The sequence below is a fragment of the Pipistrellus hanaki genome, assembly GCF_964339955.1.
Source record: "Pipistrellus hanaki genome assembly, chromosome: 2".
NCBI lineage: Eukaryota > Metazoa > Chordata > Mammalia > Chiroptera > Vespertilionidae > Pipistrellus > Pipistrellus hanaki.
The window spans coordinates 81,311,010-81,334,641 of NC_140504.1; positions in this window are offsets into that span (position 1 = coordinate 81,311,010).

Sequence of the window (23,632 nt, forward strand, 5' to 3'; positions counted from 1 at the left end):
TTTAAAATTTGTTTTATTCTCATTTCTCTTTCAAAATATTTGATTATTAAAATTTCTAGGGATTTGAAGGTGACTTATTTACTGGTATATCAAGTTATAAAGCACTAATTATTACATAATTACCAATTATTACTAATTATGTAATCAGGCCAAGGTAAGTATCCTTTCTAAAGCTGAGAAAGAATGAGCAGAGTATAATATATTTAAAAATTGAATTCAAATACAATATCATGGTCATTTCTCATCAAACATCAGTGAAGATGTTTTCCTTCCACTTTCACTATTCTATTTTCTTTTTGTCAGCTAGATTCATTTTTTACTATAATTTCTGTTTATCTATTTAATTTACCTAATATTTTTCTCTAATGATACTATTTCCATCTGATAAAATAGGCAAGAGAACTTTAAAATCTTTAAATATTTTTTTACAAAATTAGAGTAGACTGAACAATTAGAATAATTTTAGGCCATCTTGAACAAAGACCTAAATATGCTATGCATTTAAATAAACTGACTTTCATTTGGGGTATATAATCTTCAGTCATTATTTCAATATTTATAACTTTGTCCATAATCTGTAATATTTCTGAGACCGTTGTAAAAACCAAGACTTTAAAGAGAGTCAAGCCATTAAATAGCTGTATTGATGACTAGGTAAATATCTTCAAACCATCTCACATCTTCACACATTATCAGTTAAAAGGCTCATAGGCAGAAGATATTAGCAGGATAAAAAATAGTTACATGTTTAAAAGTTTTCTGGTAGACTAGGGATCTACATTTGCCCAAAGACATTTATCTGGTAAAATGGCAATAATATCAAAATTTTAATAGTTGGAGAAGAAGGTTGAACTAGACTTTGTGGCTAATCAATTTAGTCACATTAACCTGATCCAAAACACATGCCTCAGAGTATCCATGTAATTAACTTTTCTCCATATCTCCTCCTTCCAGTGAAACATAAAGGCACCATGAATACTTATTGGTCTAGCTAAGTATATAGTAATCAAATTTTGACCTGTTTTTAACTTGTGCTGCTTTTGACAAACAGAAGGCAATAGGACAAATTATATAACTAACTGTTGTGCTCTTGATCTTAATAATGGATCTTTAAGGAGAAAAAAATGTCCAGGGTAGAAATACTCTGTGACTATACTCCAAGTGAGCCTCTATTTGAATCATCTCACAGTGAACAGTCCTCACATATGTGGAAACCTGCAGCTAAAATACATAGAACTCCAGTTACCCAGAGCTATAAGAGGGAGCTTCAAGGATGAGGTTTAAAGTAAAGTTAATAAAGATACTCTAAACATGAGTAAAATCCATACATGCAAAAACCTAAACCCTTGGGACTGAGTAATTAGTGCCAACTTCTTGTGCATCCATAATTTTTAGTCACTCCACAGTAGAATTATCTTCAGTGTGTGCATTTGATGATATTTTTGTAATAGGTGATTGATTCTGCTATACTGGAAATGATACAATACAAAGGGTATATTTAAAGTAACATACAGCAAGAGGAGAAATTTCAGTTTCTGAGTAAAGATAATGGGAAATTATTCAGACAACAATTAAATATCCAGGGCTCCTCCTGATTGCACAACTGCCTCAGGCCACATTTAGTTTCAGAGGCTATGGTGGCAAATCAATAAAGTGCAATGCCCCATTTATTTTACATTGCTGGGTAATGAGGTGTTCCAGCAAAGAGAATTTTCCCAGTGAAGTTTACCCTTCAAAAAATGTTTTTATAAAAGCCACTTTGTAAGCTTGTGGTCTTCCACCCACACTTAGGTCTTTAATGCTCGGATTTTCATCTGCAAGTTTGAAAAGTCCATTTCTAACTCCAAAGTAAATGGCTCTTTAAAGTCTTAAATAGTATTATACTTCCCTTTTTTTTCTTAAGCAGTGTACATGGCTTTTGGAGAAGATAGAATTCAAAAATATTTATAATTTTTCTTACTTATCTATCTACTTTTAGTCTAGATAACAGAAGTTGCTGTATTGTGTCTTATGGAGAGTTTTTAAAAAAGAATACTGGAGAGTCAGCTGCCTGATCTTAAAGTTGTGCTTGGAACTTTTTAATGCAACCATCTCTCTATGTGAACCTGGAAATGCAAAGCTAGAGAGACCTCTGGCTTTCTTAGTCCAACCCCCTCATTTCAGGATGAAGAAACTGAACACCAAAGAGGTGAAAGTTTCCCACCAACGGCGTGCCAGTGCTATTACTATCTCGTACATTAAGGATTGGAAAACCATGGCTTACTGGCCAAATTCAGCCTTTCTCCTGTTTCTGTAAATAAAGTTTTATTGTAACACAGCCATGTTCATTAGTTTGCCTATTATCGAGGGCTGTTTTCAGGCTATAGCTATAGAGTTGATCAGTTGGGACAGAGACCAGGGAGAGATATCTGATGTTTAAGGCCTAAAGTACATACTATCTGTCTCTTTTTAGAAAACTAGAGGCTCAGTGCATGTAATCCATGCTTGGGTGGGGTTCCTAGGCCTGGTGTGTGATCAGGGCTGATCTGGGCCAGGCTGATTAAGGCCTGAGCCCCTGGCGGGGTCCAGAAGAGGTCTATCGTCAGGCCAGGCGTGGAAGGAACAGACACCAGATGCTGACTCTGCCTTCGGTGCTCTGCCATCACACAGTTCCCTGCCTTACTGCCTCCTCCTTGCCTCAGTGCCACACCACCACTGAGGCCGTGCTGGCAGGGGAGAGATTCGAAGGGTTGGGGAGGTTTCAATCCCCAGTTTGGAATGTGCAGTCGGCAGCCAGTTCTCTATCATCATTGATGCTTCTATCTCTATTTCCATCTCTCAAATCAATCATATATATAGATAGATAGATAGATATAGATATAGATATAGATATAGATATAGATATAGATATAGATATAGATATAGATATATATTTAAATGCAAGCTTTTTAGAGGAAGAAAGGTAGGGCAAGAGGTCTATTGACAGGGGGGCATTTGAGATCTTGTTCACATCTCAGATAAAATAGTATAAGGTGGTCCTCAGGGGGTGACAGGTGAGGAGTGGCAGTGGGTGGGGCAGGGCACTGTGGGCTGAGGAACGGGCTGTAATGACTGGGAATGTCTGTGACAGTGACTCCGACCATGTGTTGGGGCCATTGCTGAGATCATTCATTCCCAGGAGGTTTTGATTCTGGACAGGAGGAGAAACATGGAGATCAGCGGGCCTCTCTTAGCCTAGAAGGTGAAGTGGCAGGCAGGAGTGGGCTGCCCTGCTTCCTTACAAATGTAAATACGCCGTGTAGCCGCATATGGACATCAGTCAGAGGCCAAATCAATGCCCAGCCAGCCCTGGTGGCTGTGACCTGCCACTCTCTGGCTGTGCTGTGGGCTACTGGCCGGGGAGGCCAAAGCTATGCCCCCAAGCTCAGTATACAAAAAGGTGTGCAGAAGCCAGAAGCTGGAAGTTGAAGCTGAAGCAGCCAACAGCACTGCAACGGCCATGGAGCTGGACAAGGAACAGCTGTTGGTGCAACCAGCTCTGGAGTTGGAGAGGCTGAGCTCCCTGCATATCAGTGGTGAGTCCCCGCGAGCCCGTGGTGCACCGGCCAGGCGGGGCCTGGAGAGGCCTTTCCCTTCTGTAGTTGTTCTTCTCAGGTGACGGCGTCCGGCTGCTTTTTTTTTTTTCTTCAATTTATTTATTTTTTATTGGAAAGCAAGCTCTGTGCTTGTGGTTCCTAGGATCCGTGGGCCATAGGGTGCACTGTGACCTCACTGCACCTCCTCCCCCGTCCTCCTGTGCTGAGCATCTGGCCCCTTGTGGTCAGTGCGCATCATAGCGACTGGCCAGCCGGTTGTTCTGGTTGTCCACTTTAATGGTCACTAGACTTGTTTTATGTAGATGTTTAGTAATTCCCTCCTTAAATCAGCCAGTGCCTGCCCAGTATATTCTCCTCTCTTCATACTAAACATTATTTGTTTGCTGAATTTACCTCATGTCATACAGGGACCTAGGGTGCCTGATGAAGAAACTTATGTGTTTGGTGCTTTTATAGGGCAAAATCTGAAGATCATATTATTTTATACCATACAGCTGCCCAAACCGGTTTGCTCAGTGGATAGAGTGCCGGTCTGTGGAGTAAAAGGTCCTGGGTTCAATTCTGGTCAAGGGCATGTACCTTGGTTGTGGGCACATCGCTGATAGGGGGTGTGCAAGAGGCAGCTGATCGATATTTCTCTCTCATCAATGTTTCTAGCCCTCTCCCTTCCTCTCTGTAAAAAATCAATAAGATATATTAAAAAAAAATACTTTATACCATACGGCTTTTAGTCCATGCTACTTTTAAAATGTGCTATGTCACATTGTCCCACTCCAAACCTATGGTGTGAGAAAGATACAGAAATAGTGACCCTCCCTTTAATCTTTCTCCGAGTTTGCATGCTGGGATCCTTTAGTCTACTGAAGGAAGAAAATATATGACTTAGTTACTAACAAACCTTGCTACATTGTTAAAACAATATGAAACTTGGTGATACTTTTTGTTGTGTTGTGTATGTTTATGAGAATTAATATTAATTCTATCTTTTTTAGAATTGAAAACTCACATGAATTTACTTATGACTAGGAATTAAGAGATGTCTTACTCAATAAGTACCCTCCAGTCCCTTCTCTCATAGAATAAGCACTTTATAGAGAAGCCTGGGTAATGGGGAAACTCCTGCTGAAATTCAAAATACTTCAGACAAGCTTTCTCATTCACAAAATACTGCTTTTAATTAGTTCTCAACTAAATTAATTAAACTGGTATGACTCACTCTCCGGCACAACTCAACTTGAGAAACACAAAGGAATGTGGCTGGGCTAACAAAAGCTAAGAGCCCTGAATCACTCCTGATTTTCCTATTAACAAGGGAGGTCAGCCCGACGAGAAAAGGTTAATTTGTTTTTTAATGGGCTTTTGAAAGACGTGATCAGGTCTAGTGTGATAATTTATGGTTAATCATATGTTTAGAGGCAAGAGGGATTAATCTTTGAGTGTTAGAGCCATTTTGTGTAACATAAAACAAAGTTTTCTTCATAGGAATTTAAAAAATCAGGTCAGACTTCTTTTTTGAGCAAAGATGGCAACTTGACGAGAAAATGGAAATTCTGTGTGAGCAGCGGCACAGGAAGAGCAGGATGACAGCAGCGCTCCCTGAGCAGAGCCCACTCACAGCCTGTCTCCTTTTTCACTTTGCCCTATCTCACGACTTGAACATTACTTCCATTGCAAGGGCTGTGGGCTGGACCTTCGCGAGTCAAGGAGAATACCGTGTCTTTCAGTTCTTTCAATCGATCATTTCCCTCAAAAAATGTAACTTCTGGAGCAGAACTTAGCTAAATTCAACCACAGTTATTTCACCGCATCGGAGCCTTGCAAAGAGCACCCACAAAGAGAGAGACCACCGTGGAATAACAGCACACAACAGCAGAAGTTGACGACCTGTGGGCATGTCTTTTTTGGTTTGTATTGAATCCCCCTGCACCTCCAAAAGGATGCATTCAAATCCCATCTCCCAGGACCTCAGGATGTGGCCTTATTCTGAAGAGGACTTTAGAGAGGTAAACCTAAAATGAGGTCAGAGGAAAGCTCTAATCCAATGTATTTTTTAAAGGGACATTGAATACAGAGAGAGGCGTGCTCACAGGAGAGGTGAAATGGAGACAGGGAGAAGTCAGCCGTGGGCCTGGAGTGGGGCACCTATAAACTAAGCAATTGGAAGGATTTCTGGCTAGCCTCAGGAGCTAGAAGAGGCACAGAGGGGTGCTCCCCTGGTGTCAGTAGAGGGAGAGTTGCCCTGCCCACACCGTAAAGTCAGGCTTCCAACTTCCAGAACCTTGAGGCAACAGTTCCTGTGGTTTTAAGCCTCACAGGTTTTGGCGCTCTGTTAGGGCTGCTCCAGAAGACTAAGACTGGACATTAGGCAAAGTAGTTTTCTTTCATGGCCTGGTGAAGGTGCTTCAGGAAAAGTCTAAGACAGGTCGGCATAAACAGTGCTGCCCTGGCTGGTGTGGCTCCGTTGGTTGGGCACCACCCTGTGCACTGAAGGGTCTCCAGTTGATGCCCAGTCAGGGCACCTGCTCAGATTTCAGATTCAATCCCCCCGTAAGGGGTGTACAGGAGGCAGCCAATCCATGTTTCTCTGTCTCCCTCCCACTTCCTCTCTCTCTAAAAGCCTTTTAAAAACAACAACAATATTACGCGAGATACATTTTAAAACTTAATCTTCTGTGACCGAAGCAGCAGCACAACTGTAGAGATGGCGGAACTTCCTATTTAGTGCATGCTCTCACCTTGATCAGATTTGATGAAAGTTAACACCTTTGTTGGGCTTTCTGTCATGAGTAGATGGAATACACGAAAGCTCAGCTATAATGCTGTGTCTTTTTTCTTGTAAATGCTAATGGGTGACAGGGCTGGTACATGCTCAGAGATAATATAAAAACCTGATCACAAAAGCTCCAATTCAAAATTTTTCAGATAAAAGTTGTACTCCAGAGAAATAATATTAGGATAACTTATTTATAGGACCCTATAGGTGTGAAAGGATATTTAAACGTATCCGGTCCATCCCCTTACTCAGCTCTGCAGAGGTCTGTGCCATGGGAATGTAGCTGACCTGGCCACCCCTGCTCTGGCCCTCCCTTAGCCGGCTGGGATTAGACTGCACCTGCGCTCAGCTCCCGGGGATCTGAGGTCTCCTGCCTCCTAGCTCTTACCCTCAGATCTGGGCCCAGCTTTGTGCCCTGACCTGGTTTAGATTGAACATTCTTAGTCTCATAAACTTTGTTTTATTTTCTGCTCATTTAATTGTGTATGAGACTTCAACCAAACCAAATGGTGAAAATAATAAGTAGCAGCCAAAGCCTTTTCCTTTAGCTACTGTGTTTCTTATCACATCCTGATCATCCCAATCGCATTCCAACTTCAAGTTACCTCCACCACCTTAAAATGGAAAACAAATTATTTATCCTCAATGTCAAATTCATCCCTGATCTGTTGCAAACGTATTGATTTTCTCTTTATTCATTTTACTTCTAAAGATATTTATTAAAGGTGAGTTTTCTTAGTTGCAATTTCACCTTTACATTCTCTCATTATCTTGTCTTTTTATTCTGAAAACTCACTTTCCTTCTTTAGGGCTGTATGCTCACGAGGTAAACAATAATTTTGTCCATTATGTAGTATAAGAAAGGGCATATCCTGATGGGACCACCTGCTAACTTTAACCACCTCCACAGCTGGAGACTGCACCCTTGTCATTTGCTTTTGTACACAGGACCAGCTAAGTGTCTGCTCTACCTTATATAATTCCTAGTTCCTAACCTGGAGGGGAAAAAAATTTAAGGACATTTTTTACAGAAAATTGATTGCTCATTTTAAGCAAGGGAGAAGCTCTGGAGAGAAGTACATGAAATAGAGAGGAAGGAGATACTAACCAACATATTTGAATCCTCTATCCCTGGATATCAATAGTATGACAAATAAATGCCAGAACCTTTTTATATCTACCTTTTCAGAGTAGGTAAATCATGATATTTAGGCATATTTTTAAATGTTTGGATATATTTATAAGATATTATTACAAAAATATTCAAATATGTACATATATGAATTAAAAGCTTCCAAAGCACTTTAACATAGTAAGTTTATCCATTTCTTCCACCTAATCTGGAAACTGTTAGATGGAAAAATTATGGCTCTTAGACAGTAATAAATTCCCAAAGTCACACAGAGGCAGAAATGAGTTGAATCAAGATTCATTCAAGTATGGGACATAGATAGAATCAATAAGCATTCATGTGTCACCTACTTTATGCTAGATACAGGCTTGAAGTAAGACCAATAATTGTCTTGTTATATCACTATGGTTTTAAAGCATATGATCTAAATAGAATAGAAAGATAATAATTTTAAAGTAATTGTTGAATTGTTAGTTCTTTCAAAACAATCTCATTTTTTTGTTTATACATTAAAATTGTTTGATGCTCACAATGTATAACCCTATAGCATTAAATAATTTTTGAATGCTGCTAAAACATTTATTTGAGATGTGAAATTGAGGTAACTTTTCTAAATTAACTTTAAGTTATGTCTAAGTATTACTAAACATAAACAACATTATTCTTAAAATAACTTTAACTTGGGAAGCATATTTGTACTTTTCTAGTAGAAGTCACAGTCACTGTCATAACTGGATTTTATAACCAAAGTAAAGCATTGTCTTTTTGTTTTATTTAAACAATGTCAATAATGGACAGCAAAATTTCATATCAGTAATTTTCTTATCACCTGTGTTTGATTTCTAAGATCCAAGTAGAAGGCATGGCTATAGAATCTCTTAAAGTAAATGAAAGTACTCTGCTTGTTAAAATATAACTGAATATAATTAGTTGGCTTTGTAAGTTGCCTTAATCAGGGACTTGGGAAAAAAAAGTCAACTCCTGATAACTCAGAATTCTGTTAAAACCAAGACAACCCACTGTCCTGCTTTTTTCTATTTACGTTAACTTTCTGTTCCACAGACATCCAAGAGCTTTTAATGATTTGTCAGTTTTAACAGTCCACATTTATTTTTATTACCAATCCTTTCATTCCGATTTTCAGTTCACTCACAAAGCTGTTGGCTTTTAAGTTCCATATTATTCTGGCTCCATAAACCCACAGTTTGTGATAGCTTCAGTATCATGCTACAGTCTAGGAGTGTGTCTTTGAACTTTCAGACTCCCTGGACCTCCAGACAATAATGTCATGGGCAAAGCCAGATGACTGCTCAGGCCAGGCTTCTCTGGGGAGTTACAACTTCTCAGATTGACCAGGATCCATCTTTGCTGGTTCAGATGCTCACTTTTGTTAGCATGTCTGGGTATGATTGATCTCTGATTCTCAGTGATCAGACTTAAAAGAGATTGCTTTATACACCAGAATGCTAATAATTTACAACTGGGTAGGAGAACTTGGCATCTGCTCAGCATAGCAGCTTCTATGGAGGAAGTTTTATTCAGAGAAATAAATAAAGATTGGGAGGTTGCCTGGTGAACACCGTGTTATAGAAAAGGAGTATACTATTTTCAAAGAATTTGTGTATCCTAACTGAAAACAACTTGCTTGCACTGCAGAGAAAGTTTAAAGGAAAGAGAGCAATCATTACAAATACAACCCTTCCTTAAGAAAGCCTAGGCAACTAACAAAGCTCCAACTCATGTACTTCAATACCCCACCCTTTTATTGCACTTAACATCGTATTCCTCCTTTGTCCTTCAAAACATAAATAAATGTTTAATCATTTAGATCTTTAAAGTTATAGTAGGAGACCTCATTAATTTTATAAAGAAATTTTGTCAAAATTATAGCATGAATTTCTTTAGAAATTTCTCAAGCATCTGTTTCTAAACATGGTTTCATTTGTTTATTCAACCTTTTATATTATATTAGCAGGAAAAGCTAAATGCTTCGATAAACTCTCAGAGACTGCTCTAATATGGAATATGAAATTCTATACCGGCTCTATTTCTAGAGTTAAGACAAAAGGGTCAATAATATCACAGGGCTAACCAGCTTTGAAGCTTGAGCTAAATATTCCAAACCATGAAGGCATAGATCACTATAAAAATCACAGAAATTTTAAACTTTCTTAAAGATATAGAGTTCCTGGTTTTCTTAAGGATATAAAATTCCTAGCTTTTTAGTTTGCATAATTGTGACTAATTTTGAATATTTATTTTATTTTCAATTAATTTTTAGGAAAATGGAACCTATCAAACTTGACTCTATTTCCCAAAGTCATATTGATTTATCATAAATATAGAAAGATCCCCCAAAGGGTATATTTGGCCAGTTTTGTATCACTGTTTCAAATAAGATTGTCAAGAAGTCAAATAGGAATGCCCTCTCTTAGCCTTGATATGGTTGCAAGTAGATCATCTTTCCCTTCATAAGTGTTAGATTCTGATTGATCTAGTTTCATTTTTTTTTTGCATGTATCTGACCAAATTTCCCAGCATCAATTATTAAAGAGACTGGTTTGACTCCATTGTATGCTCTTGCCTTCTTTGTCAAATATTAATTGAGTATAATGGTTTGGGTCAGTTTCTGGGTTATCTATTATGTTCTAGTGGTCTATATGTCTGTTCTTGTGCCAGTACCAGGCAGTTTTGAGAACTGTGGCTTGATAATATTGCTTGATGTCAGGTATTGTCATATACTTTATGAAGTGTTCCCCCTGATATCCACAGTAACTAATTGACACCATACATAATTACTACAATGTTATTGACTATGTTTTTTATGCTGTACTTTACATCTCCATAGCTATTTTGTAACTACCAATCTGTACTTCTCAATGCCTTCACCTTTTTCACCCAGTCCCACAACCCCCATTCCCTCTGGAAAATCATTCTGTTTTCTGTTTCTACGAATCAGTTTATTTTTGTTTATTCATTTATATTATTCTTTAGGTTTCACATATAAGTGAAATCATATGGTATTTATCTTCCACAAACATATTTCACTTATCAGAAAACCCTCTAGGTCTATCCATGCTATCACAAATGATAAGATTTCATTACTTTTAATGGCCGAGTAATATTTCATTGTATCTATATATCATGTCATTTTTATCCACTCTTCTATTGATGGGCACTGTTGCTTCCATATCTTGGCTACTGTAAATAATGTTGCAATGAACATAGTGCTTTGGATTTCTTTGGATATATGACCAGAGATCAAATCACTGGGTCATAAAGCTGTTCTATTTTTAAATTTATTAGGAACCTCACTACTGTTTCCAACATTGGCTGTTCCAGTCTGTATTTTCACTAACTGTGCTCAAGAGTTCTCTTTTCTCCACAATCTTGCCAATACTTATTCTTTGTTGATTTATTAATAATGGGCATTCTGACTAGTGTGAAGCAATAGCTCATTATGATTTTATTTTGCATTTCTCTAATGATTGGTGACCTTGATCATCTTTTCATATGCCTATTGGCCATTTGTTTGTCATCTTTAGAGAAGTGTCTATTCAGTCCTCTAACCATTTCTCAATTGGATTGTTTTTTGATGTTCAGTTATGTGAGTTCTTTATAAGAAGCTTACATATTAGCCCTTATCAGCTATATCGTTAGCAAATAGGTTTTCCCATTCAGTGGTCTGTCTTTTCACATTGTGATGGTTACCTTTGTTGTGCAAAACCTTTTTAGTTTGATGCAGTTCCATTTGTTTATATGTTTATTTTTTCCCCTTGCCAGAGGAGATACATCAGAAAAAATATAAATAAGAGAAATGTTTGGTGTTTTAATACCTATGTTTTCATTTAGTATTTTTATGTATTGAATCTTACATTTAAGTCTTTAATAATACATTTTGAGTTTATTCTTGCATATAATGTAAGTATCTGTCCAATCTTCTCAATGCCAGTTATTGAGTAGACTGTCTCTACCCCATTGCATGTTTTTGCCTATTAGGTCAAACATTAATTGACCATGTGGCATGGGTTTATTTCTGGGCTCTCTGTTTTGTTCCATTAATCTATATGGCTGTCTTTTTTTTTTTTTTAATATATTTTATTGATTTTTTTACAGAGAGGAAGGGAAAGAGATAGAGAGCCAGAAATGTTGATGAGAGAGAAACATCGACCAGCTGCCTCTTGCACACCCCCTACCGGGGATGTGCCCGCAGCCAACATACATGCCCCTGACCGGAATCGAACCCGGGACCTTTCAGTCCGCAGACCGACGCTCTACCACTGAGCCAAACCGGTTTCAGCTATATGGCTGTCTTAATGCCACTATCATGCTATCTTGAGAACCGTGTCATTGTGGAATACTTTGATATCAGGTAGCTTAATAAAACCAACTATATTTTTCTATCTCAAGTTTGCAGAGGCTATTTGGGGTCTTTTTGTTGTTCCATGAAAAATTATGAAATATCTATTCTAGTTCTGAGAAATATGCCATTAATAGTTTGATAGGAATTGTGTTGAATCTGCAGATTGCTTTGGGCAATTAACATTTTAACACTATTAATTATTTTTATCCATGAGCACGTTAAATGCTTCCATTTATTTGTACCTATTTCAAATTTTTTTCTTCAGAGTCTTATAATTTTCTGAATTAAGAGAGATTTTTGTTGTTGATGATGATGCAATTATAAGTGAGATTATTATTTTTTTTTTAGTTTCCCTTTTTGATAGTTTATTATTGGTATACAAAGATACAACTGATTTCTGGATATTTATTTTGTGTCCTGTTAACTCTACTGAATATTTATTAGTTCCAGCAATATTCTAATTGATTATTTAGGGTTCTCTACATGCAGTATCATGTCTTATGCAAATAATAACAGTTTTACTTCTTCCTTTCAAATTTGGATGACTTTTTTTTTAAATATTTTTTTATTTATTGATTTTTCACAGAGAGGAAGAGAGAAGGATAGATAGTTAGAAACATCGATGAGAGAGAATCATCGATCAGCTGCCTCTTGCACACCCCCTACTGGGGATGTGCCCACAACCAAGGTACATGGCCTTGACCGGAATCGAACCTGGGACCTTTCAGTCCTCAGGCCGACACTCTATCCACTGAGCCAAACCGGTTCCGGCTAAATTTGGATGACTTTTATTTCTTCTTCTTCTTGTGTGATTGTTATGGCTAGAATTTCCAATACTATGTTGAATAAGCGTGGTAAAAGTGGACATCCCTGTATTGCTCCAGATATTAAAAGAAGTGCTTTCCTATTGAGTATGATATTAGCTGTGGGTTTGTCATATATAGATTTTATAATGTTGAGATATTTTCCTTTTATTCTCACTTTGCTGAGAGTTTTTATTATAAATGGATGCTGGATTTTGTCTAAGTTTTTCTCCACATCAATTGATAAAATTATATTATGTTTATACTTTGATTTGTTTATGTGGTACATCACATTTTCTGATTTTCAAGTATAATACCAATCTTGCATCTAGGAAGATATTCCACTTGATCATTATGTTTGATCTTTTAATGTATTGCTGAATTCAGTTTGCTGATATTTTGTTGAGTATTTTAGCATTTATAGTCATAAGTGATGCTGGCTTAAAATTTACTTTCTTTGTGCTGTCTTTATCTGATTTTAGAATTAGGATAATGCTGGCTTCATAAAATGATCTTGGGAGTCTTCCCTCCCTTTGGACATATTTGGAATAGTCTGAAAAGGATAGGTGTTAGTTCTTTGAATATTTAGTAAAATATTCAAGTTCTTCTTTGAATGGCTTCAATGAAGCAATTTGGTGCAGGACTATTGCTTGGTAAAAGTTTTTAGCCGGGACCGGTTTGGCTCAGTGGATAGAGCATCGGCCTGCGGACTGAAAGGTCCTGGGTTCGATTCTGGTCAAGGGCATGTACCTTGGTTGCGGACACATCCCCAGTGGGGGGTGTGCAAGAGGCAGCTGGTCAATGTTTCTCTCTCATCGACGTTTCTAACTCTCTGTCTCTGTCCCTTTCAATTCCTCTCTGTGTAAAATCAATAAAATATATTTTAAAAAGTTTTCAAATTACTGCTTTAATTTTATTAGTTATAATAGGTCTGTTTAAATTTTCTGATTCCTATTGATTCAGTTTTGGGGAATTGTGAGTTTTTAGCAATTTACCCATTTCTTCTAGACTGTCCAATATTTTTCCCTATAGTTATTCATAATATTTTCTTACAATTCTTTGTAATCCTGTAGTGTCAGTTGTTACTTCTCTTTCATTTCTGACTTTATTTATTTGGGTCATCTTTTTTTTTTTTTTTTTTTTTGAGTCAGTAAGAGCTTTGTCAATCTTGTTTATCTTTTCAAAAAGCCAGCTCTTGGTTTTATTGATCTTTTATATTGTTTTTTAGACTCTATTTTCATTTATTTCTACTCAATCTATTTCACTTCTACTCAATTTATTTCATTTTCTTCTATGCTCTTTGGGTTTCTTTTTCCCCTTCTTCTTCTCCTCCTCCTCCTCCTCCTCCTCCTCCTCCTCCTCCTCCTCCTCCTCCTCTTTCTTCTTCTTCTTCTTCTTCTTCTTCTTCTTCTTCTTCTTCTTCTTCTTCTTCTTCAATAAGTTCTTTTAAGTGTAAGGTTAGATTTTTGTGCTTTTTTGAGATTTTCTTTCTTGATGTAGGCAGTAATGCTATGTATTTCTTTCTTAGGACTGCTTTTGCAGTGTTCCATAGATTTTTAGCTGTTGCATTCTCATTTTTATTTGTTTCAAAGTATCATTTAATTTCTGCCTTTATCTCATGTTTAGTAACATGTTTTTTAGTCTTCATATGTCTATGTGTTATTGACTATTGTTCCTGTGTTAGATTTCTAGTTTCATGCAATTATGGTCAGAAAATATGCTTAATATAATTTCAGTTTGTTTAAATGTATTGTATCTTGTTTTGTGGCCTAGTAGGGATCTAAATGTGCACTTGAAAAGAGTGCGTAGTGTTTCATTTAAAGCCTCCATTTCCATGTTGATTTTCTTTCTGGAGGATCTAGTCACTGATGTCAATGGGGTGCTAAAATCTCCCAATATGTCTGTGCTAGAGGCCCGATGCATGAAATTTGTGCACAGGGAGGCTGGAACGGGGGGTGGGAGGGGGCTGGAGGTTGTCCCTCAACCCAGCCTGCAGCCTCTCTAATCTGGGATCCATCAAGGGACCTTCATTTTTTCCTCCAGGATTGTGATAGAAAAACCCCAGATCACCTTCTTGGATTCTTATAACCCAAATGACCAAGAACACTATAAGTGGTGGCCTACAGGGAACTTAGCCAATGAGCTGTCAGAAAAGGTATTTACTCTCAATCTTGTTTGGCTCAGTGAATAGACCGTGGGCCTGCAGACTGAAGGGTCCCAGGTTTGATTCCTGTTAAGGGCATGTACCTTGATTGGAGGCACATCCCCTGTGGGGAGTGTGAAGGAGGAAGCTAATCGATGTTTCTTTCTCATTGATATTTTCGACTGTCTATCCTTCTCCCCTTTTTTTCTGTAAAAAAAATCAATAAAATATATATATTTTTAAAAAGGTGTATCCTTTGCAGCTCATGCAGCCCCTGGGTTGTGTCCACTGGGCTGAGGGGCATGTCCCTGCCACCTGGTGGTGGCCACCTGGATTCTCCACACACTCCAGAGGCCAGAGCCATCCCCTTGTGGAGGGTGGTGGGCTGGAGGCGTGGACATGAACCGCCACTTGGTGACTGAGCTCAGAAAGCCACTGGAGGAGGGGCGGGAACATCCCCATCTCACTATAGTGATGCTTGGCACCTGCATCCATAGGCTGGTAGTTGTCAACACAAACCAGACAAACTGTGAATCCTACAGTGGTCAGGGGGCATTCTGGAACCCCTGTCGCTCATGACTTAAGCACGGGCCTACAGCCTAGGAGTGGCCTGGGTCCAAAGGATGTTTCCAGGACCCAGGCTGCTCAGTGCCCACATATGCAAATTAACCACCATCTTTGTTTTGGTTAATTTTCATATTTACTCTGATTGGCTGTGGGCATAGTGAAGGTATGGTCAGTTTACATGTTTCTCTTTTATTAGATAGGATTACTGTTGATTTCTCCTTTATGACCATTAAGATTTGCTTTAGCCTTGGTGGGTGTGGCTCAGTTGGTTGGAGCATTGTCCCATGCACCAGAAGGTGTCAAGTTTGGTTCCCAGTTAGGGCATATACCTAGGTTGTGAGTTCAATAAGAGACAATGGATGGATGTATTTTAAATCTCTCTTTCTTCCTTTATCCTTCTCTAAAATCAATAAAATAAGATTTGTTTTATATATTTAGGTATTCCTTTGTTAAATGCATAAATGTTTACAAGGGTTATATTTTCTTGGAGAATTTCCCTATTAATTATTATGTATTGTTCTTTTTTTGTGTCTTATTTTAACAGATTTAACTATTGCTAACTGAGTTTATTTTATTCATTCATTCTGAGATGGCTCATCTGTTTTCTTATCTGTTCAACTACCCTATGTCTTTAGATTGCATCATTTAAGCTATTTACATTTAAAGTAATCATTAGGTATGTATTTATTGCCATTTTTTTCTTCATAACTATGGTCCTCTCTATTTTTCTTCTTCCTTTGTAAGAAGACCCTTCAACATTTCTTGTAATAATGGCTTAGTGATAATGAACTCTTGTAGCTTTTTGGGGGGAGCTCTTTATTTCTCCTTCAATTTTAAATAATAGCTTTGTTGGATAAAGTAATCTTGGTTGAAAATCCTTAGTTTTTATCACTTTGAATATTTCATTCCAATCTCTTCTGGCCTAAACAATTTCTGTTGAGAAACCATCTGATAGTCTTATGGGAGCTCCCTAGAAGGTAACTAACTGCCTTTCTCTTGCTGTTTGTAAAATTCTCTTTGCCTATAACCTTTGCCATTTTAATTATGAAGGTCCTGGATTGACCTCTTTGGATTCATTTTGTTTGGGACTCTGCATTTTCTAGACTTGTGTGTCTTTTTCCTTCCCCAGGTTAGAGACATTTTTAGTCATTATTTCTTCAAATAAGTCCTCTATTCCTTGATCTCTCTTTTCTACTTCTGGTAATCCTATGATGTGGATATTATTATGCTTCAAGTTGTCGCAAAGGTGTCTTAAACTATCCTCACTTTTTAAAACTTTTTTTTCTTCCCTGTTTCCCTGAAAATAAGACAGTGTCTTATATTAATTTTTGCTTCCAAAGATGCGCTATTTTCAGGGGATGTCTTGTTTTTCCATGAAGAAGAATATGGTACACATTTATTGTTAAATGAAAATAAAGGAAATTTATTACCTGTATAAGGTATGGTAGTACTGTAGTTGTCAACACAAACCAGACAAACTGTGAATCCTACAGTATCAAGAATTTACTCATTTATTCAATGACAATCATGTCATCATCTTCTGGAACATCATCATAACAATCCAATTCCTGAATTTCCTGGTGAATTTCTTGTGACTCCATTTCTTTCAGAATCAGTGGACCAAATATCTGTTTAGCCTAGGGGGGCCTTATTTTGGGGAATGCCTTATATTTCACTCAGAAGGAAACCTGTAAGTTGGTCTTATTTTCGGAGGATATCTTAATTTCGGGGAAACACGGTATTTACTACTCTGATTGGGTATTTTCTGCTACTTGTCTTTCAAATCATTGCTTAAGTCCTCTATTTTATCTTATCGACTATTTATTCCTTTTAGTGTATTATTCATTTTTTCATTTTTAACTTGATCTTTCTATGGTTTCTGTCCTTTTTTATGCTGTTACAGTTTTCACTAAGTTTCTTGAGCATCCTTATAACCATTTTTTTTGAACTCTATATCTGGTCAATTGCTTTCCTTTATTTACTTTAGTTCTTCTCCCTTCCACCTCCATTCCTGAATATTTCTTCCTCTTCTTTCATTTGGGGCATGTTTCTTTGTCTCCCTGCTTTGGCTGTCATTTTTGTATTTGTTTCTATGTAGGTAGTAGGTGTCCAGTGGGATTCTGTGGCAGTCTCCTTGATTCCTTGAGCTGGGTCCTCCTTTGCATGGGTTATCCTGCTCTAACTGAGTCTATTGCTATTGGCACATTAATGCATGGGGTCAACCCTCAAGGTGGCTGACTATGAGCATCAACATCAACCACAGTGTATGAGTTGCTGTGCAGATACTGACTACAAGAAGCAGAATTTGCCTCAATAATTATGGTGCCTGACAAGATCTCCCTTTTTATATGCTGCTTGTGAAGCTATAATTAGATTGTGTTCTAATGTTTTCTGAATCTAGCCACTGGGTGTATTACTTCTGGGGCATCTTGGGAGGGACTGTGGTACAAGTCAATGCCAGACACTGCATGTAACTGGCCTTGGGCAACCTGTTTGGAGCTACAGAGTGATCCACAGTTTGTGGTTGCTTCTGCTTAGCCTAGGTCTGTGTGGGAAGGAATAATTTGCACACCATATCCAGTTTCCACAGGCACTGAACTTAGGGCATGTTAGGAAAAGGCCTAGGACACACTATGATCTGCCTTCACCTGCTGACTACTTGTTAAGTTAGGTTGCAAGAGGCTAAAGCCATTAGCAGTTAGCATATTAATGCAAAAAGGAAGGCCAATGGGCTTTGATATTCAGCAGGGCTGAAAATCAGCAAAATATTGCTCTGCTGTGGACTCAACGGCTAAAGCAATTTCCTAACCTGATAATCCTTATACTGTTTACCAAGCTTTACCTTTGATATGCCTGTATGCATTATAAAAGGCAAATGTATGTTCAAGTAAATAAAAACCAGACCAGTCCAGAACTCAAACTGTCTCTTCAAGAAAGTGCCTCCACCTGACCTCCAATGACTTCTAAATTCATATTTATTGTATAGCATTTTTATTTGTGTGTCAGCCCTTTTTTCAGATACTAAACCCTAGCCATGAAGGTCACTGAAAAAGTCCTTGGTGGTTCTTAAGTTGTATTAGGTAGGCTATCAGTGAGTCACCAGGTGTGGCAGGTGGTATTCACCAGATTTATATAGGTTAAACCTTGGTGCCATTTCTGGGTCTGAAGCCACTCAGCAAAAGTCTGAGGGTATACCAAGTCTAGCTGCTACCCTCTCGTTTTCTGCAGACCTTTGTGGTGGAGCAGGTCTCAGAACTTTGTCAGGATGAGGCCGTAAGATTCTGTCAGGCCCAAACCTACCATGATTTGGCCATGTGATTAGAGGTTTCTTCACCATTTAGGCATGTGACAGGAAAATGCCCCCTGTCCTAGAACAACACAACCCAGTCTGTCCCAGATTGTGACAAGATCTTTCCACGAGCCATCAAGAGTTGGATGGGTGGGGACACTGGAAATCAGGGGGAGTGAGGCTAGTAGATGTTCTGTGACATAGGGGTGCCAGTCAGGCTCATGGGAAGGTGAGGGCAGTGGCCTCCTTCAAAAAACCACACAACTCAGTTACTGATAACACCTGTGTCTGCCCTTTTTCTTTTCTTTTTCTTTTTTTTAAATATATTTTTATTGATTTCAGAGAGGAAGGGAGAGAGAAAGATAGGAGCATTAATGATGAGTCATTTTTTAAAATATATTTTATTGTTTTTTTTTACAGAGAGGAAGGGAGAGAGATAGAGATAGAGATAGAGATAGAGATAGAGATAGAGATCGAGTTAGAGATAGATAGAGAGATAGAGATGATAGAGATAGAGATAGAGATAGAGATAGAGATAGAAATAAGAGAGAAACATCGATCAGCTGCCTCTTGCACACCCCCTACTGGGGATGTGCCCTGCAACCAAGGTACATGCCCTTGACCAGAATCAAACCTGGGACCTTTCAGACTGCAGGCCAATGCTCTACCCACTGAGCAAAATCGGTTTTGGCATGTCTTCCCCATTTCTATACTCTGTCCATGGCAGCTGGCTCCTCTGCAGGACATGAGTTCTGCAAGATGGGGTCACAGGGAGTCAGGAAAGTGATGCTGTTGAATTTCCCTGGATGATGACATAAGAAGGGAAATAGCCCATCCACGAAAGATGGCATCTGTAGTATGAGAAGGGAACTCAGCACAGAAATCCTGGCAGTTGTCACTTCAGGGCTCTCCCTGGAGCCACAAACCCTAATCTCAACTCATAAAACTCTATTTCAATTCTTCTGCCAGAATTCATCCCTGGGTGAATATATGAGGACAAGATTTTGTGCATTGCTCCTTTAAGAGGTTGCTTGTGTCTCTAGCAGACTCTAGTCTCTCCCAGTAGATAGAATCAAAGCCAGTTATTATGTGGGCACCTCTACCCAGCTGTGGTGCTCTGCACTAGATTGCTGAGTTTGGGGTTGAGAACCCTTCTTCTCAGAAGGAAACTTTGCAGCTGAGATATCCTTCTGGAATCTCAGCTGCCTCCTGTGGGAGCAGGACCAGTCTTTTTCTCATCTCCTCCATTCCTATGAGTCTCAATATGATATCTATAAATCCTTGGTTATAAGCCTGCTGTTGAGATAGTTTTCAGTTGGTATTTCAGGTTGGTTGTCCTATATTTTAATTGTAATTTCAGTTTGATCCTCGGAGAAGGGGAGTACCTTATACCTATGCTGTTGCCATTTTGGATCCCCTCCAAAATACATCTATTTTAAAATATAATTTAAAGTAGAACTCCTGGTTTACTTATTCTTCACAATTATACAAACCTCTTATTCTTTTAGAACAATAAACAATGTATTCATGTTTGTTTTATATCTTTGGGGAAATATAGATATTTATAATAAAATTATCAAGGATATTACAAATGATAAATATTGCACACACACACACACAAATAACATTGAGGCTTATAAAATTTGCATGAACTATTTTTGTGCCAATTTGTACCAGTCTGAAAGTTCATGTGTCTGGGAGACAAAACCTGCCTACTGAATGTGCCTCAAAAAGATAATAGAATTATGATTTGATTTTACTAGTGCCCATCACTCATGCCCCAGAAAATGAGCAGAAAACATAAGGGCACTCCCACTTTTAGACATTCTCTGATTTATGTTAGCAATGGTTGCCAGAGCACCCCTTTGTGTGTGCCCACAAGAACAAATAATGGTGTACTACTTGGATATTTAAAGAAATACATTTATCTCCGGAGTAAGAAATATATGTTCAGTGAGTATATTTTATTTTCATTAGCTATGCCTTTCAATTGAGAATAGAAAAGATAATAACTTCTATCTCATAGTCTTTGAAAATATTTCTAACTGCATCCAAAGGTTAATCCATGATGTTAAAAACAACATTTTCATTTACTCTGTAGTCAAGATTCTTGGAATACTTTCTATGTGTCCAACACTGGGCTATGCACTGAGGAAAAAATTATGGGTAAAACAGCCATATTTAAATAGAATAATCTAAGCTCCTCAAAGTATTGCAACTCTCAATCAATTTTAGAGTTTTAAGGTATTATTTAACTGCAGGACTTTCTAATTTCAAATTTTATAAAGTCCTCAGTTTAGGTTTTGTAAAGCATAAAATCTATGAATAGAAATAAATAACATTAAATGTTCATAGATTTTTACATACATAGTATATACATATATAATGTGAATATTTGTATAATTATATATAATACTAGAGGCCCGTTGCATGAAGAGATTCGTGCAATAGGCCTTTCTTCCCTTAGCTTGCAGCACCTGGAACCCAGGCCTTCACATTGGCCAGAGTCTGTAGCCTTTGCAGCAGACTCAAGTCAGAGTCTTCAGTCTTTACAAATCGCTCAGACTGGAATCTGCCATCTTCATCTTTGCTGCAGACTGCGGAGTCTGCAGTCTTCATCTTCGCTGCAGCTGGAGTGCCACTCATGTAGATCCCTTAGCCTCTGCCCTTCCTCTCATAGCAGGCATCCTGCCCCGCCTGGCCACTCCATGCCTGGAGCAGCTAGGTGGCTGCCATCTTTGCCCTTCTAATTTGCATATCCCCTCTTGATTGGTTGGTGGGTGTAGCGGAGTGATGGTCAATTTGTACATTTCTCTTTTATTAGTGTAGATTGTGTTATATAATATCATTAATCATTAATATTATATGTTATATGCTATGTTTCATATGTTGCACATTACACATTACATATTACAATGTGCATAAATATAATATCTAAATATTTAATGGAACTTTAAAATGCCTTTTTGAGTGTTTATATAATGTAAGAGCATATAATCCTATCTAATTGTAATATAACTTTATAATAGTAAAATATTCTAGAATGAAATTTTGCCATTTGATTTCTAGATCACAGGTTTATTCAATTTAATACAAAATCCAGATAAGTATTATGTGAAGCAATAAATAATTGCTTCACATTTACTCATTCAGTAAATATATATTGCACTTGTATAGGAAACACAACGGAGAGACAGAATTATTATTATTATTTTTTAAAAGAGGGATAGAAACCTTATAAAAGTATGTGAAAGTGAAGCTGATATAATTTGTGAGTATAATATTGTTAAACAGCAAAGATTCTCTGTAATGGGGTTGCACAGGATGTTTGAGCTCATGTTTGCATTCAACAAAAGAAGCTTTCACTCCAGACTCAGTCTGAAAAAGAAAAAAGGAAAAAAAGTACACTTTGTTTAAAAAGCTGGCAGGAGAATATCCCTTCCTTTGTAGTAGTAAAAGCAGACCATAGAAACTGTGAGCTAGACAGATGCAGAGAGCAGAGCAGTGGGAAGATGAAAGTGGAAAGACAAACTCTTCTTCAGTCAAAGTAACTAAGAGTATATGTTTTGCTAAGCATATATAAAGGAGGCAAAGCCTCGGCACAGAGTTAATAATATTCTGGGCCTAATAGGAATGCTGTGGATTTTCTGCAAATAATGAAGGAAAGCATAGTGTACGTTATCCTGGGAGAATGGCAAAGAGACCAGAGAAACAACAGAATTTGGATGACTTAGCATAAAGGGAAAGGTTTCTAGGGCCAAAAAACACATGTGTTTTTCTCTAGTTCCTTAGTGGGGAGAGTGAAGAGTAACTTCAGTATTTTCACTTTGTTGTCTATTTTCTGAATACAATTATATTTATGTTACTTATGACCTATTAAGCTGTGTCATTCTTACTCTAAAGGACAATTCAATCATTTTCATAAATACTTTTACTATATCCACAAACACATCTTTTAAACAATTCTGGATTAGTTTTCACTGTCATTCTAGGTTTCTGTTGTAGAAAACAAACACTGTCAAGTAAGTACAAGTATATGCATGTGTCTGTGGAGGTGTGTCAGATAAATAAACCTGGAGATTGAATGTCCATCTATAAGAATAAATTAAATAAATTGATTGCATGGCTATTATACATCTATTTAAAAAAAAACTAAAATCACAGTAGTCTAAAGAGTTACCTAGGCAGTACTTACAGGTTATAAAGCGAGGCACAGAAGAGTGCAATGTGTACATTTTTGTAAACTGCCAAATAGCCCAGACCCTTTGTGTTTCTATGGGTCAGTATGCACACATTTATAAAATATCTGCATAAAATTATATGAACATAAAATAATAGAAAAGTGTACACACTAATTTAACAGGTTCCTGAGAGTGGCAGGGTATGGAGAATGGTGCTATTTTGAAGATAAATGAAGATGAGAAAGAGAAGTCAGGAGAGGAGAAATAATAGAATAATGAGTCTTCAAAACAAAGCTTTGCCATTACAAAATTGTCTATATATTTTTGCAGTATTTTATATGTGTCTATGCTTATGAAGAACTTTAATTAAAACTTATAAAAAAGAAGATTCTGATTCACAGAGTGATTTAATAAAAAGTGGAATGTCACACAGATCCTTTCTTAGTTCTTATAGTTGAGCTTCTTTACAAAAAGAATGTCAATCCAATCCATTTCTTCCACCCAGCAGTGTCTAGAACTCCAAAATCATAAATATCATAAGTATAATTTGGAATTATCTCCAAAAATAAGATTTTTAGACAATATTATGATACTTCACAGAAAAATAATGATTTATTTACATAAATATTTTTTATAATTTTAAAAATATATCTCATGTCTACTTATGATGGTTTCTGAAGCATAATTGAAAATTAAAATATACTAGTATCAATGTCCAAATCTCTCTATATAAAAGACTAATATGCAAATAGACTGAACGATGGAACAAATGAACAACCAAACAACTGAACAACTCATCCTAGACA